The following is an 18284-nucleotide window of genomic DNA, read 5'->3' as shown; positions in this document are numbered from 1 at the left end:
GTTTTTATTCAAGCTGCTGTAAATCACCTCCATACTCCCCCGTCGCCAATCTCTTAAGCTGTGTCTGGTCCCAGTCTGGTGTCTAGTCTTGTTCACTGTGAGGCTCTTGAGCTGAGCCCTGTTGCCTATGGTAACTCCTCCCATGACCCAGGTTGCAGTCCACGTATAATCCAGTCAGCTAAAGGACCACTAGCTTCAAGGCTAACTGAGCCAACGGTATCTATAGCAACATCCAAAGATAATTACAGCAAATAGTGTTGAATAGCTGTTGCTGGTTAACATCCATGCACTGTACCTTCTTATTCTGGCAATATTTTACAAGTTGCCCCTTCAGTCCTTGTGTTTATATAGATGAAAAAAGAGTTAAGAGAAAGAGAAAATTTTTATTTTTTTATTTATTTTTTTTTTTACAAGTGAAACCAAATATGAATCCCAGTCTGAAAGGTTTGTGTTAAAATTAGTAGTTTTTCTTGATGTTGATTAGTTTCATTGCAGTGAGATGATGAATGACTGGAGGTCATAGTTTGCTCACCTTTTTATTTGCCACCAGATCAGTGCCTGAAACTCCCACTGTCTGTCTGAACAAGTGGCATACAGAGGGACACTCATTGTAACAGCAGGCCTGACTGATGGGCAATGATGATGTCATTAAGTGCCAATCCTGATCAGGGTGGTGGATCAGTGCCAGGCTGCGGGTGGCCGTAGCAACCAGATGCCAAGGCAACAATGCCACTCAGCCAATCAATGAGAGGAGGCATGATGCAACATGGCAAGCACACTGTAGAGGGATCTGTGGAGCTAACATATGAGGAGCATGTGCTACCATCTTAAACATTGTTTGTCTCATTATAATTCCTCTGTGTGTTTAAAGAAAACTTAACATCTTAAGACATTCACACAATTAAAAGTAATCACTTTGTCATGTTCAGTGAATTTCAGGAGTTAATCTCTCTTGCAGTGTTACGAATTCTTTTGGCAGCCTCATCCAGCTGTTCTGACCGTGGTGTATGAGTTGCTTGTCGCTTGTTTGGTTGTGTGGACACATTTAAGCAGGACTTTTAGGTGGCTTTCACACCTCTAGTTCAGTTCATTTGATCCAGATCATGGAAAAAAGGTGATCTGTCCTTGTTCAAACAGACTTGGTACAAATCAAATGGAGGAAACATTGCAGCAATGGACTGACGTGTGGAAACTTGTTGATTGGGCTGCTTTGGTGAGTCATCCTGCATCGTCAGCTTTCCCCACCAGGGTTCGTGTTAACCCAATAATTTCCCGACACTGATTAAATTTTTCAAAAATGACAGAAAAATCTTGAGGTCATCTGTAATGTAAAAGAAAAAATCAGTAATCAACTCTTTGTTTGCTATTAACATTTAATGCCTTTAAATAAACTATATCTCATTATCATTAAGAAAAAAATCAAATAAAAGGACAAGTTCTACTTGTTTATGATGGAATTTTACCACCTAAAACAACAGACAATATGAAAGTCCAACATAACCTCTGCTACCCATACGGGGAAATCGAATCCTGGTGACTGACATGCTGCACTTAACAGGACCTTTCATTTTCATGGTACGTGCTGGTCACGAGGAGCTAACTGACATGGAGCATTATTAATCAAGACTACAACTTCACAAACTTTTTCTACAGGAGCTTTCAAAGCAGAATCAGACACCAGCACACACTTTTTAACTGCATGAGTGTGAGGAACAGTAACCTCTACAGGAAAATCTAAAGCTGGATTAGAGATGCTACAAGCTCAGTATACACTGTGTTGACTTCCTCCCTTTCTGTTTCTTTGTACTCTTCTTCTGTCTGATCCCATCCTTCTCTGCTGATCTGCAGAGTGGGAATTAACCCATGTGTAATTACATGAGGGGGGGTCAGTGAGTAGTCAGGTTGGAAAAGTGTTAGACGTCCCTGATCTATCCTCCAAGTGATAGCATGTAAAAGGATAGTCAACAGATATATGGCTATACAACATCAATCCTACAGTAGGTCTCTGTTGAGAGACGTACAGCTAAATATTTTTTAAGAAATCAGATATGTGGTCACAATGAAAAGCTAAACTGAGACATTTTGCCATCCATAGCTGACTCATTGACTGCTTTCTTTTTTCTTATAACTCATATTCCAAATCAACTTCCAACGCTAAGCCGTCATCTATATCTGTCAATAACACAATAGCCTATGCATTACACACAATTATGTTGCTGCATTTTAATGGCACACATTGTACTATTGAAACCCTGCAATTCTGTTCACTTTGTTTTAAAAACAAGAACACATTTGTAAAGTCATCCTAGTACACAAATTAAATATCTCTCTCCATGCAATGTGCTGTACACCAGATCTTCGTGGAGGATTGTAATGTGATGGTATGAAAATGCACAAGAGAAAATATAACATCAAAATAGCAATTTTATACTTAAATTAATCATTTTTCTCTATATCACACTGGCAATGTGTTCAATTTGCTGTTTTTGTGTTTTCGCTGCCTCCCTCTCTCTCTCTCTCTCTCTCTCTCTCTCTCTCTCTCTCTCTCTCTCTCACTAGGTAGAGGCCCTCAGCAGCAGAAGCAGGAGTGGTGAACAGTTTAATAGTGGCGCTGCAATAACAATAAAATGTCATCAATCTGTGGGCGCCTCCTGCCTCTGTCACACCAAGTTTGTACAGAGTAATGACATTAGGCCCGGAGTAGCTGACACACTGCTCTCTTAAAGGCACCGTGCCTCCCACATAAACAAACAAACATTACACCTATCGACACAAATGCTCAGTGTGATTTAATATGTTTTATTCTTCTGTGTTTGCCATGCAAATGTCAGGTATCTGCTATCAGATTCTAAAACTAAACTAGGGAATAAAATTAATTCAAGAAAAATCCAGAGGAATACATGGCTGATTCACATTTTAAGGTGGCTAACGTTCAACATAATGTTAGCTCATGCAAAAACAAAGCCATTAATCTAAAAACAGGAGCTTAACAGCCTAACTGCACAATGTAATTCAAGCTAACCAAAAACTAGTAACGTACACGATGCATAACCAATATTTTATGTAGCTAAGGCTCTTGCCTGCTCACAACCAACACATACCAAAGCATTTTTTAGTATAATTCAGTGTCAGAAAAAAAGCAAATAGTAAAAAGATACTATAACTTGGGCAAAAAGGTGCTGGAGAGTTCCTGATGAGTTCCAAGATGAGACAGAGGCTGAGCTGTTGCCTGAATACACAGCCACGCTAGCTACAGCCATCAACTGTACAGTCAGTAGGGCTGTGTGCGCAAATCCCAATACCCTCATGTAGCGGGCACTTGGTTTAATCTGATTGGCTGCTTACCGGGCCCAATCCCAATGTCCACACTCACAGACTCACTGACTTTGAGGCAATAAGTCCATAAGGGCTTAGTGCTGTCCCAATGTCAAATCACAATGGCTCTACAGCAGAATTTTTTAGCTTTTTATACATGCTTTGGGTAAGTCCACATTTCCACTGACTTTACCCAAGGGAATAACCAACATGTCACTGCGTTAAAAAAAACAAAAAAAAATGGTAGCTAAACATAGAAAAAGCAACTACAAGAAAGAACGTTCACATGTAAGTGTATGAAACTATTTTAATTTTTTTTAAAAAGAATTAAATTGATTATTTGAGAGTGACCAATCGTTCTTGTTTGTAACGCAACAATTGAAGATGTTTAGATCAGGCAGTCAATCCCAGTCAAGTGCAGTGGCTGTGAACAAAACTAAAAGAAGTAAATAAAACACCCCAAATACACAACTGAACGAAACATGCTTTGGAATCATGAAGGTAATGTGATATGTTGCACATTGCTGTCTCATTGGTATTTATACCATTTCAGGCTCTTGTGGTCTCTTGCACTCAAGCTCTTGCCAGGTGATGAAAGTGAGCTTGCAAGTGTAAACCAAGAAGAAAGTGTTGGAAAAGTTACCAACATTTAAACCAGTTGTGTAGCAGCACGTGTGGCTATCACAGTTTGCCTGTTTATAGTTGCACAATACGTGGTTTATATGGCAGCAGTTCTTTTATTTTTACATTTCCATTAGAGCAGAACGTATTCCTGTTACTCATTTTTGTGCACAAGGCAGTAAATGATGTAAATTGTGTCATTCAGTTTTAGTAAATAAATAATAATAATAAACTATAGCATTTCAAACAGTGATTGACAATGCATACCAGCTATTAGACATATCAGTATCAGCACCAGTCCTCCAAAACCCCACTCTGGTCAAACTACAACATATGACTACATCTTCATTTAGATATGTTTATTTACTTGCGTGTGTGTGTTTGTGTGAACACTGATCTTACACATGTATAGGTTTATATGTGTGTGTGTGTGTGCATGCTTTTGCATTGCTTTGTTTGTGTTCGTGTGTGCCAACGTGTTCTCATTGGGGTGTGTTGTCTAGCTTCCATCTGCATGCCCGCTGGTGACACATCAGCCAAGAGCCCCCATCAGTGACACACACACACACACTTGGGGGATGGGGGGTTGGGGGGGCGGGGGGTGTAAGAGGGAGTGTGTGTGTGTGCGTGTGTGTGTGTGTGTGTGTGTTAGTGTAAGAGAACGAGAGAAGCAGAATGACAGAGAGGGGAGGGTCTGGCCAGGCGGCATTAACACTGTGTTGCCTGAGGCCAAGCCGTGCCACTGATCCTGTTTCTAATTCACCCCTGCTGGCAGTGTTAATGCCAGCCACTACCAGTTACCACACAATCTGCTCAGAGGAGTGCCCAGCCCTGCACAGCCCTACACTCACATATACAATAATCTGGGCTGGACTATGCATAATGATTAGCATAATGCTCAGACCTTATATGTCCTCACACTCAGAGGAAGAAAATCATAATATATACTGAAAGTACAAAATGAAAATGTTTTTGCTTTAAAATACAACTCAGATTCATCTTATTTTTATCTCAAGTTTAATGTTACTTTGTATTATCATCTTCCGGCTTTGTCAGGGTTTATTATATTATTTGACTTAATAAACACAGTAAGTGTTCCTCTTGTTTTGAACAAGACGGCATGGATTTTTCCAACAACGTGTGTGTGCTTCCTCAGTGCCTGATGAATGTATCTCATTCATTGTACAAAGAATGGACCCCTCCCCAGGTAACCCGGGTTGCTCTCTGTAGCCCTATTTTATAGATGTTTCTTTAATACTTGCAAGCAAACAGTTAGGAGGCACTTTATAGGTTGCTAGTCCACCCTACATGGCTACATGACTCACACACATCAGTTTGTCGTGAGCTGATGATGGAACCAGACAAAAACTGAGTTCTTTCATTTCCTCCTTATCTCTGCCGAGAGTTGCACGTTACTGCAGTCTCTTTCTAAAGATCAACTGGACGATGTTCAAGCACTTCTTTAATGGAAACGAATGGAAAAGTATCTACGCATCAACATCCTTAATTTCAACATGCATCATGGCATCGCATCAGAAAAGGAATGAAAATTGTCATTTGTCATGTTTCCATCATAGTCAATCAAAGCTGAAGTCAGTAAATAACCGTGACTACTGCAGAGTCATCTGACGCAGGAAAGAATACCCTTTTGGAAATAACCCTTCACCCCGAAGACAAAAGCTAGTAAGTGGGTGTTTTTGTCCAGTGTGAACGAGGAACAAGTGAAATATGCAATGAGAGCACAAAAAGAGATATTTTAGTTAAAGAAATGTTGCAGTATTTATTGAAAAGTATTGCTTGTGTTAATTCTAACACAAGGGAAAAATCTAGAAAATTCAGGTTACCGGATTCTTTCTGTTGACAGCCTGGAGCTGCTTTGCCTGGGTTTCCAACAAAATGAAAACACTGAGTAAAAGAACAAGCATCTTTTCTGTATCAGAGAAAAGATGACAGGTGAACAACATAATTAATGTATATTTTATATGTGTAATTTTTCTGTGTTTAGTGAATTCTTATTGCTGTTACTCCAGTCTTCATACAGAAGCTCGTGAATTTAGTGAACTTGATAACCTGAGCAGAAGGGGGCCCTTCCCAAGGCTGTTGCTGCAGGGTTGGAAGCATAGCATTGTGTCCAAAGTGTCTTGTATGCTGCAGCATTAAGTTTTCCCTTCACTGGAAACAGGAGGCCCAGCCCAACCCCCCAAAAATAGCCCTGCACCACACCTGAATTCAATAATAAAGAGGTCTGTCTGATTACTTTTGTCTATATAGTGTAGTTTTCAACTAGTCTACATACTACAGCTGTATAACAGAACTGCTACTCAAAGATTCTCAGTGGCTCCTTTTGGCCACCACTATGAAAGATTTCTGGGGCGCCACTGGTTATAAAATGAGCACAGCTCCACAATTACATGGTTTTTCTTTTTAATTAAATCCTAAAAATAAAATTTAATCTGAACATTTTACCTAATTGATTCTGGTTTGGCAGCATGTGTTGTTTGATTGTGTATAATAATTATTTGTACCATGCAGTACCATGTCTTGTTTTTTTTAATGTGCTTTCACCTTGTCTTAATTTGCTCCTATCACCTTTCGTCTGAGCCATCACCAACCTGCCTGTTAGCCACTATTCATGTATTTCTTCATTCTCTCCCTCCCCTGCTGCTTACCACGTGCTCTAATTCAGTTTGTTGAGGTTTGTTTGTTTGTTTTACTAAAGAAAAAGGACTAATGACTGTAAAGGGAAGATAATGATGAGGGTTGGTTGTTGTTGTAAAGTCAAAGGGAAACACATGGTGAGGCTCACCTTTTTTTTCCCTAAAAAAAAAAGGTTGACTTTGAATAGTCCAGCAGCCTCGGCGTATGAGCCTCGCAAAAGTTGGAAATAGCAGCCGAAATATAGAGGTCACAAAGGGAGGGCGAAGCTACATAGACGATGGCCATATTCAAAACCACCTACTCCACTGGCAGTACATACTGATTTAGCTAAAATGCAGCTTTTGATATGCTGTATGGCAAAAATACCCAGATGTCATACTGATTTGTAAAAAAATTTCCATTTTCCAATTTCCAATTGCATTAGACCAGTCTACCTCGAGGATCCTTTAGAAAATGGGTAAGTGAAAGCATAGCTGCTTAGCATGCTAACTTCTGTAGATATCTGTGCAACGCTTTACATAAAAGTCTTTGACATGATGTCAAAACCGTTATCTCTTCTCATTCTGTAGGTAGTTTTTAAATAAAGTTTTAAAGTTTTCATTTTTTTCAAGTTTTAAATAAACTTGAAGGAATAGGCTTCAGTCAACTACCCAATGGTGATCATTATATTGATTATAAAAAGTATATTTTGTGTAATGGATACTCACTTCAGCTGAGTACTTGTTGAATTACATCAGAATTCTGTACAAAATTACATTTCTGACATTTATATATAAAACATATATGAATTTATACTAAAATATATATAGTAAAAACAATATATGCTAAAATATCCATTACCCACTTCTTATATACTCTATCTCATTTGAGGTAAGTTTGTCTCCACCTCTTTTGGAAAGTTGGTTTGGCAAGGAGAATTTATCTACAAGAGGGGCTTTTTTAACATGAAAATGAAATTGGACGTTGTTTTGCAGTTGAGTAAAATCTTTCAAGATGTGACCATTAACACCTGCTCATTTAACACATGTAAATGAGTTTTTGCTTTTCGTACAAAAATTCACTCTCTTTTCTCATTCTTTCATATGATGTCAAAGGCACCAGCATTGTAAAATGTTAGATTTGCATTTTCTTTAAGATGATGAGCCAAACCTACAACATGCCCAAGTCATACAAGAGGTGATGGCGATTGAAAGTAAAGATTTAGATAAGAACACTGTGTTCGGGAGAAGAAGCAGAACCTTGTTTTTTTGTTTTGTTTTCCAGTCTCATGTCCAAAATGAAACACCAAATATGAGAAAAACCTTCAATTTTCAAATTCAACTGGACCTTGTAAGTCCATTGCACAACTCCCAAAAACCAGCAAAGGTGCTGTTTTCAGGTGCACTCATATGTAGCGCTCCCCTGGTAAGAATTAGTGATGTGTCGTTTGGGAACGATTCGTTCAATATGAACTAATCTTTTATATGACTCAGGAGTAATAAGTCCTCTCAGTGAGTGATTTGTTCATTTTCATGCAGTACCTTCTCTCACCACATGGCAGGCAGCTGCATAAGCTCAATCAGCAGGACAGGAAACAGAAATGATTAGGTCACGACTCACTCAACTGTGCGTCCGTCCTCTGGTCCTCGTTCTGTTGTCACGTGACATCCAGGCCGCTCAGGCTGTGTGGCGACCAGCAAGCACTACAGCTCATTCACGGATGGTTCTTTCGTTCATTTGTCACGTGACAGGCACCTCGGGCTGCACGGTTTCGTTCTTGTTCACGTTCATCGTTCACAGCTCAGGCTGTGTGGTGAGCAGTACGTTCGTTCTCGGATCGGTCTCGTTCAATTGTCATGTGACAGGTGCCTAGTCACTGTCGCGCTGTTAAACAACAATGGCAGGGAGGATGCAGGACACAAGTCACTTTCAGTAAAAAGAGTCGAACTTGCCACTATTAGTAAGAATGTTCTCCTGAGAATGTTGGTGTGTAACTGTAACTGCTTCTGAATGATGAAAGGTATAAGAGCAGAAGAGGAAATCTGAAGGGGTAAAGCCACTCAAAAATCAAGGTTCGCTACAGTAGTGAGTCATATGATCAGCCTGTAAAAGAAACGCAGTGGACACAGCCTGTAAAAGGACTGACCATGGCATGAAAACTGCCAAAGACAGAGAGAGAGAGAATTGAGACATTAGCTCTTGTTTAATTAAATTGGACTTAGGGAAACTTCAGAGGCTGCGATGAAAGCCTCACAAGTTCACACAGAGGAAACTTCCTAAACCTGGTGGAACTGATAAGTGTTCAACAACTCAAAATGGAAAACTATGTGAAAGTAGAAGACCTCCGTGGTCAGGGTTACAATGGGGCAAGGGGCTCTTACCCAAAAGGAAAATGACAAAGCCCTGTAATCTCTGTGCCAGGCCCAATGATTTCATTTTTTGAAGGTAGCTGAAAACCTTTACACCTTTACCACCAACTGTCCAATACCAGCCAATCATCCATTACCTATTACTGCTGGCTCTGCAGGGCCGTGGGGCAGGGGGGGCTGGAACCTATTCCAGCTGGGTGAGAGGTGGGTTACATTAAATACTCTCCATCAGCAAAATCTGGACTTGGAAGCCGTTTACAATATTGTTGATGGTGCCCTGAGAAAAAAGAAGCAACTACGGACTGAAGAAGAATCTAAAGCAATGTTCTAAAATCCCACCACACAAGCTGAGACACTTAGGTGACCAATGTTATCGCTGGTGAGGAAAGACTCTGAAAAGTGCTGGCAAATTATATAAGCATAACGTCCAACAGTTGACCACCAGCCACAGTCCTTTATGGACTATTACAGAGGAAAACAGTACTTTACCTTTCAGGATACACAAATTCAGGAGCTCTAGACATGATCTTAAGGCAAAGTGGAGGCAGAAAATGCTGTCATTACTGTGCTGTTTGACTGAGCCATCAAAGTAGAAGGACAACTCAGATGTCTAAGCACAGAATGCTGCTCATATCTTCAGTGAGTTTTATCGATTTGAAGAGGAGGAGGACAGACCAAACAACTCACTCTCCGTATATATGCCCAAATAAGAGTGGAATGAAATGCTGGGAATTTTCAAAGGTCATGTAGCTTATTTCCAACACTCTTTAAGTGCCAAAAAAACATGCCATTATCCCATAGGTTAAATGTTTCCACACCCTGTGTGGATCATTCACTGTCTAAACTTAAGTTGGTAAAAACACACTCCAGAACCTATGTTATCTCTTCTTGCCACTTGCCACTCATTATAAAAGAGGAGGCCATCAAAATCTTCCAAGACTGAAAGATTGTAGTTTAAATATCCACGTGCAGACAAAACCACAGAGAAAATGGCATTAAAAGCAGGTCAGCAAGATCAGGGTGAGATGTTCATGTCATGCATAATTTTTTCACATTTCTGTTTACAACACACATCATATAATCACCATACCTGACTTTCATCCTCATACACACAAGCATGAGCATGTGTGAATGCATTTGTGTGTTTGGTAATCCAGATTTCTTGGAGTGCTAACATCATGAGGATGTATGATAATACTGTTTTTTAAGTTGAGCCACTGCCCCTCCAAATGTCTGTACGTGTCCCTGATAGGCACAGTTGGACATTATAAAACATGCAGCAGGAGTCGACCTCTAATAATGTTAAATGATGTAACCAATGGGAAAATATATTATTGGATTCACTATAAGTAGTGACCATAAGAAAAGTCTATAAGCATATAAAACATAAGTTTTAAAATCCAGAAGTGATGCTCTGGAGTCACCTACAAACTTTATAGCCGGTAAATCAAAAATAGTCCTTCTGTATAACTCAAGACCATCTCAGCAACGGGACAGATATACACTGACAAACATGAAAAACAAAGAGCACTTTGTCTGAATGACAAAAAGCAATCACTTTAACAAAGAGATGAAGCCAGTAATGTTGTGTATTCCATGTCTGAAAATGGCTTTAGAGTGGAGTTGCATGAACACATACGGAGCCCTTGTACTCGTCGCTGCCGTGTGACTCCATGCTGAACTTGAGTGGATGCAATGGTTGGTAAACAGTACTCATATTCACAGGTTTATTCTGTGTTGGCTGGCTGAGCATGTGTGATGCAGATTTTCCTTGCATGGTATGCACGAGGATAAGTTACAGGGCTCTGTGCGCTCAAAGAACTGGAATTATAACTCATAGCTAGTGTGTCCTCTTCTTACGTCCCTGCGTTTATTGTAATTAGTAATTGCTTGTGACACTTTCAGGGGAATCAAAGTATATATTTAAGAAAGATGGCAGAGTCAAAGCTCCTCAGGCACTGTTAAGGAAATAACATAATCCTTTATTTAATCAGGCCCAGACACTTACACACATACACACACACAAAAAAATGCACTAGCATTTATCCTTCAAGGAGTATAGGCAGGCTGATTTAATGACAGCAAAATATTGAAATAAAAAGGTGACATTGAGTGTCTTGAGATTCTGTTGTACTTCAGATCTATTAGATAAGAATTCAAATGTTGTTCTCTTGTATTTTCATGTCTTTGTTCCTGGCTGCATAATTAATTTACTGAAGGATCAAAGCAGAATACAAACAATTCTCTGTGATCTTAAACAAGCATGTTTTTAACAAAAGCCTTCTCAAAACTAAAAGTCAACGATGTCTTTACTGTGAACAGGCAGGCCGCAAGATACAAACTCACTGTTTTTGTGTCGTGGAGGGGTTTGTGTGTGTGTGTGTGTGTGTGTGTGTGTGTGTGTGTTTGGGGGGGGTTGGTTGCCTTGGAAACACTTCAGTCCAGATAATTATTACTGTAACTGTCTCTGCACACCCCACCTATAATAGAAATGGATCATAAATTATAATCACTGAGTGGCAGCCTTCTGTTAGGGCTGCCTACTCGCTGCTGCCACCCACTGGGAAGCAGAGGAAATGCAGGACACGACATGAAGCTGTGTGGAGCTGCCGTTAACTCCTGTATCTCATTCCACTGCCCTCGTCTTAACTGACACAGAAAAAAAATCCTACTTTTTCCCTCTATTTTTAGTAAATCATTTTCACTGTGAATGTCAAACCCAGATGACAATAACAATCATTTAGAAACATTAATGGCAGAATGGAAATATGGCATCATGCTGAATCTGTTTAAATATTTACAAAGGCCTATTCCCATGGCCCATTCCTAAGTAATCAAAAAACAATTAAATATTCTTCCCGGTTGAAAGTCGCTTTTTTGTTTGTTTGTTTTTAAAACAAAATAATTCAGTGCCTTATAAAGAAGTAGTCTGGGGTTGAACAGAAATTGCAAAGTGAGCGCCCTACTTTTTCTCTCCCCCTTTGTGAGAACTGGGAAGGAACAACCAAAAAATGAAAAAAAGGGGAAAAATTAATAAACAAACCCAAAAAAAAAAAAAATTAAAGTAGCATTAAGAATATAAACTAGCAGCCAAAGGAAATAAGATAATTGCCTGGGTGTGTATTTATCATGTCCTTTGTTTGCAGTCGTATTCCACAAAAATTATGAGTTTCTGACCTTTGAGTTTGATAGCTGTAACATACAGGCTTGTGTGGCAAAAGACACTGGCACTTTTTTTCACTCCCTTTTCTCTATCCCCCCTCTGCATTTGTAACTTGAAACCATTCTTCACATTCATTAGTTGTTAAACAGCTGATTTAAAATCAGTTTTTTCCTCTGAAGTGTTTTCTGATAGGAGACAGGTCTGCAGCAGAGGTCTTCACCACACCGCCAATTACTGGCAAGACGTAACCGCCTTAAATCAGCTTCCATCTATAAACATAACTTCATCCTCAGCGGTCAGGTTACTGTAAAAACAGCAGGTTTAAAAGCCAAACCTCAACAGAAATTCAGGTTTCATAGCTGGTGTCAACTCTGCTCACGTCTTCCGTTTTAAAATGAGATGCCACAGCATTTTACTTCCTGCAGCCACACATGGTGAGCAACAAAGTTTCAGGCTGTTCAAATGACCTCAGCATTATGATTGTAACTCTGCAGAAAGCTTGGCAATAAAACCTTTTAATCATCAATTGTTGTTTCTGCTGAAATCCCAGTCCATTTCTTATCAAAGGACAGACCGTGTCACACACACTCAAACACACACACACACACACACACACACACACACACAATCATACACACCGAATCTCTTTCAAAATATAGAAAGAGGAAACATCTTCTATCCAGTCACTGAACAACTTTAAATTATACCATCTCACAACTTCATTTCAAAAGAGAAGATGTGGCTGTTTCAGGAGGAAGGACCTTTGAAAAGTTGATGGCACCTCATGTTAGCAGTTTACGGCCAGGGGTTTTGCTCACTGCACAACGCAAATCACAGGTGGGTTTCCTCATTAGACGCTATTGACAGGCCACATAAAACAGAATCTGTCGCTCCTCCAAAAGGCTCGGCAGCCAGCATCGCACGGGCCCCTTTTGGTCTCCCCTCTTCCACTCCCTCCCCTCCACCTCGTCTCGTCTCTCTTCTTTTCTCCACCATGCATATTTCAGATCAGGGATGGATGTCAGGCGGTGCGTGGGAATTATTAATCTCAGGTTCTGTACTTGTGGTGAGCTGTTTAAGGATTCATACTAACAAAGGGCAGTGGAGTCACGCAACAGGGCTGACAAGGCCTGTCTTTCTATCTCCATACATCCACCTGTCTACTGCCTCTCCGTCTCCAGAAGCACACACACACACACACTCACATGCACCCTTTTTTTTTTGTCTTTTCCTCTCTCACTCCTTGCCTCTGTCTCTCTCTCCAGCTGACCTTTGGAGCCGCTTAGGTTCACAAAACACCTCCAAACAGCTCCTCTCTAATGGCCCTCTACTCAAACAATCGGTAGAACGACCTGACGAAGATGATTGATCTCTGACAAGCGGCTCGATGCATTCCTATGAGTCATTAGATCAGCCAGGATGGGGAGAGAGAGAGAGAGAAACAGAGAGACAGAAAGAGAGAGAGAGACCTATTGGAGAATTGGTACAGCTGTGTGTACAACCAGACCAGGCATTTATCTAATGTCAAGACGTGCAGACAACCTTTAGTCTGAGTTTGATGTCGGAGGAGCTTTGGAATGACAACAGCATTCACATCCACACTGGCATGCACAAGCTCAGGCCTGTGCACACACATACACAATTGTTTCTCACAAAATTAAAGCCACTCATATAATGTACAAATGAAATGGATCTGTAAGAAGAGGAAAGACATAACACACTCACACATACACATGAGCAGCCGGCACTAAAACAGTATCAGCAGAGCAGCTCTGTGCCGTGGAAAAGAAAAATGTCTTCTTTAAAGATCCTCTTGTTGTGTTGTCGCACTGGGAGATAAGGACGGATTAGGCTGAGAGACGCTCTGAGCTGAGACACGCAAACATGCTGTTGAACATGGAAGAGAAGCACCAGAAACTCTCTCATCAACACACATACACACACACACACGCACGCACACACAGGGCTGTACTGTACAGATGCATTCTCTTAGATGGGTGAGCACCAAAAGGTAAAATTAAGTCTCAAATAATTCTATGGATGTGAAATACAGGATTGTGTGCTTGGAGTTTTATTTGGAGGCTTCGTCTGCTCAGAATCAATCAGTTAAAGCATGCGTAACCAACAAGGATTTGAAGAGCTGACTTTAGGTTAGTCTGGCAAATTGATCTTCGCATAGATCCATAGGTTTGGAACTGCGTAAAGATCTACAATGAAGTCTTCATTGAAATTTTAAATAATCATGAAGGCAGGAAATCGAGACCCATGGGCAAAAATATCTAAAATTATCCTTCAAAGCAGATTCAATAAAACTTGGACAAAAAGGTCAATAGTCAATAGACAGCAAAGGTCAATAGACATTAATAAAAATTCATTAGAAACATCAGCTGCACTGCCCTCTTCTTCATCTGTGCTTGCCTGTTCCCATTTGACAGCATATAAACAGTTCATCACTTTTAAGAACATTTTCACATGTCATCGAACACCTTTCTCATTTGATGAGATTTGGACATGGTCAGAGGAACCATCGTTACATGGTCAGAGAAACTTCCGTTACGGAAGGCGATCTTAAAACATTATGCAAGTTAACTTACAGACATACATCAGTGTTTACTTTGGGTTTAACATGGGTCATAAACACTGCCCTCCTGGGTTAAAGTCCTGCATTTGTCACCCTTCATCATCTGACATTCACATCTAAAATGATGTAGCAAAAAATGTGCTGCGATAACACCTGAAATCTTTTCCTTCATGGCAGGGGAGCTCAATGGTGTTTAACAGTGAAGTAATATTTGCATCAGGAGCAATGGATGTAGCTTCAGGAAAATGATCTAGATACAATAGTCCTGTTCCTGTAAAATCCAGTGATAGCAACCAACTAAAAGGGAGAAGCTGCAAATGTTTTGTCCACTGCTCTTTGATAATAAACATTAGCATCAGAGCTGACCAAATCTGTGTATTTGCCAACCCAGACGTCAGAATAGACTCAGTCACCTGCACTACCAAATCACTTTTCACACCCTCACATTTTTACTTGTGGTGGATTGCTTGAACTGTGCATACTGACTGCCTTAAGGGAGAACAGCACTGCAACACTGGCAGGCTGAGGAGGACGAAACCAAGTAAAGATCACATGTCGATCCACTTTATTTTAGAAGATACAAATTCATTAAAGTATGCCCAGACTGAGCCCAGGAATGATCCTTGGGGAGACCTTTACATTGAACATGAGGTTTTAGAGAATGGTTCAATATTGATGTTGCCAGTGCTGGACCATAGTCCCCTTAGTGGTAGCTGTGGCCCTGGCTACAGCAAATCATACAGTAGAAGCCAGTCGTACATAAATTAATGTTCCTCATGTAGTAATTGATCATTTGGATGTCATGTTTTCTCTTTATTTGTATCATATTTCACAGCCAACTCTAGACTTCAAAGTTCACAGTTCATATGTGGTTCCGCTCCTGACGTCATTAAACAGAGAGCTAAATCACAACAATGGAAACCATTTCTGCTGAGAAACATGTGTGAGCTAAGGAGAAACATGCATATGGACATGGATAAAACGTGTACACACGCTTCAGTCTGCCCTAAATGTTGTGTAAAAGGGTCATCAAAGGCAGAAATACGTGGAGAGGAAAGGAAAATAAATGATAGAAGTATGTTAAAGAGCAAAGATGATAATTCCCTCCATCTTGCCATTAGCAACAAGTTAATCTGGAGGGACATGGTGTATTGTGGTTCTTGGTCTTGATCCAGCCACTTTCCCCCTCATCTTTTCCACAGATGACCGCTAAACACACTTTCTTAGACCGGTCACAGACGTGACAAAAAGGGACAGCTGAAAACACCAGGAATGGAGTGAAAATCTGAAATATGTCTGATCCAGGCCGGGTGAATGATTAGTGGCGAGGTTCTCAGGGATAATGATATGATGGTGATGATAATGTGTGCATGTGTTTGTGATTCCTAACAATTCCCTACTCACCCCACCCACACACACACACACACACACACACACACACCCACACACACACACACACACACACCACACACACACACCCACACACTATATCCAGAGAAAACACACCCCACAACTGCCAAGTCAGCTCAAAGACAACACCATTCTTTCCTTATACTCTACAAACATGAATAGACACACCAAAACAGTCGCATGCAATACACACACCTCATGCTTGGTCGCCATTGGAATAAAGCAAAGGAGCTTAGGGTCGAAGGTCAGTTAATCATGTTGAGGCTCATTTTCTGGTGGTTTGTGTTTCAGCTTGATCTGTGATACGTGGCCCATCCAAACCACTATGGCTATAGCCAGAATATATGATCATGCCAGACAACTTCCTGCTATCATCGCTGTCATCAGGATCTATAATCGACAGCACATGTGGTGGGAAAACATATTAACGAAAGTTGCCAGCGGACAAAAACAGCTGGGACAGGGATGAATGAGCAACAAATAAGAAGCTGGACTGAAATAAATACAGCGGAGCACGTGATTGATCCAAATAGACTGTAAACGAGACAAGAAAAGACTGGACATGGATGGATGGATGGATGGATGGATGGATGGATGGATGGATGGATGGATAGATAGATAGATAGATAGATAGATAGATAGATAGATAGATAGATAGATAGATAGATAGATAGATAGATAGATAGATGCAGAGAGGATATCTCAAGGAGAGCAGGCTGAAAACAGCAGAAGACAGAGGGGAAGGAAGGATAAATGAGGGTGAATAGAAGGAGTGAATAATGGAGAGAATGGGAGAAAAATTAGGTGGAAAAAATAGAAGGGGAGGCCAGATTGAGAGGAGGAGTAATGGGAGAAAAGAGAGAAAAGGAAAATGGGAGAAAAGCAGATCTTTTGTTTCTCTTTGTATCAGATTAGGATGTAATTCACACTTCCTTGATGGCGCATGTCTCTTGAGCAAGACCCAGACAAAAGTAAATGGAACTTACGTGATGGCACAGCAAAATTAATCTGGGAGAAATTATTGGGTACTAGAAACCTGGTGAAGGACTGACTACTTGCAGGCCAAGCTGCTGAACTGCTGACGTTAACAAGGGAAGCACTTGTTAGTCAATATCAAGGACTGTAGCACGTTTGCCACAACATGTGAAAATAGTTGTGTGTACTTCTTTCTATTTTCTATCTTTAAAAAGCTAGCTAAATTGCTAATTGGCAATTGATGAAGTGTCAAAAAATGGCAATATGGCTATCTCAATCTTGACATAATTCCTGACTCAACTTAAAAGGAACAACACACAGTTTGTATCTGATGCCACTTACTGACAAATATTCCAAATTTGTAGCACTGCAAAAGTAGCTAATTTGGGGGCTTTTTAATAGAGGTTGTAGTTAAGCATTTCTTTGTGATGGTTTAGGTTAAAGTTAGGGGCTTATTTCAATAAGTGTGTGTGTGTGTGTGTGTGTTTGTACGAGGTGAGGTAAGGGGTTGTTAAGAGGTGAAAAGGGATGGCCCGCACAGCCTTTAACACACAAACCCCTACACACACACACACACACACACACACACACACACACACACACACACACAGACTACTTCCACCACAACCGCAATTCAGTCCAGTGCCAAGGCAGCACAGATGCAAACTCCCCCCTGACCGGGTGGCTGCCAAGCCGCCGCTTCCGAAGCCTCTCCACCAGCTGGAGACTCTCTGATGAGGCCAACACATCCATTTCCCTGGTAACCGACGAGCCCAGTCACACACATAGGCATACACACACTTGCATATAAACATGTATATGCACCCCTGTGAATATGTACTGTATATGCCACACAGGCGTGGTGTCCCGTCGATGCCTTCCCCCCTCCGTGCAAAATCCTCCTATCCCTCCTCCTTGCCCTGTTTGCTGCCAGGCCTATTATCACACGGGATGCATTGCAGGGCCACAACACAACAGCTACACACATTTACACCCAGTTACACAGACATATGCAGCAAACAGCTCACTATTCTGATTAACCAGGCCCAAGATGTCACCTTCGCTTTTGTATGACAGCACTGAGATGCACCTAAGAAAATCTCACTAAATATGAGACATAAATAAAACATTCAAGATGCATATAAAAAATGTTGCCTAAAATATGTAAAATCGAGATCAGGGACCTGAGTGAAGATGTCCAAATGCAAATCCA

This window comes from Scatophagus argus, chromosome 1, assembly GCF_020382885.2.
Source record: "Scatophagus argus isolate fScaArg1 chromosome 1, fScaArg1.pri, whole genome shotgun sequence".
NCBI lineage: Eukaryota > Metazoa > Chordata > Actinopteri > Scatophagidae > Scatophagus > Scatophagus argus.
The sequence above is the reverse complement of the archived record's forward strand: the minus strand, read 5'-3'. Positions refer to the sequence as shown.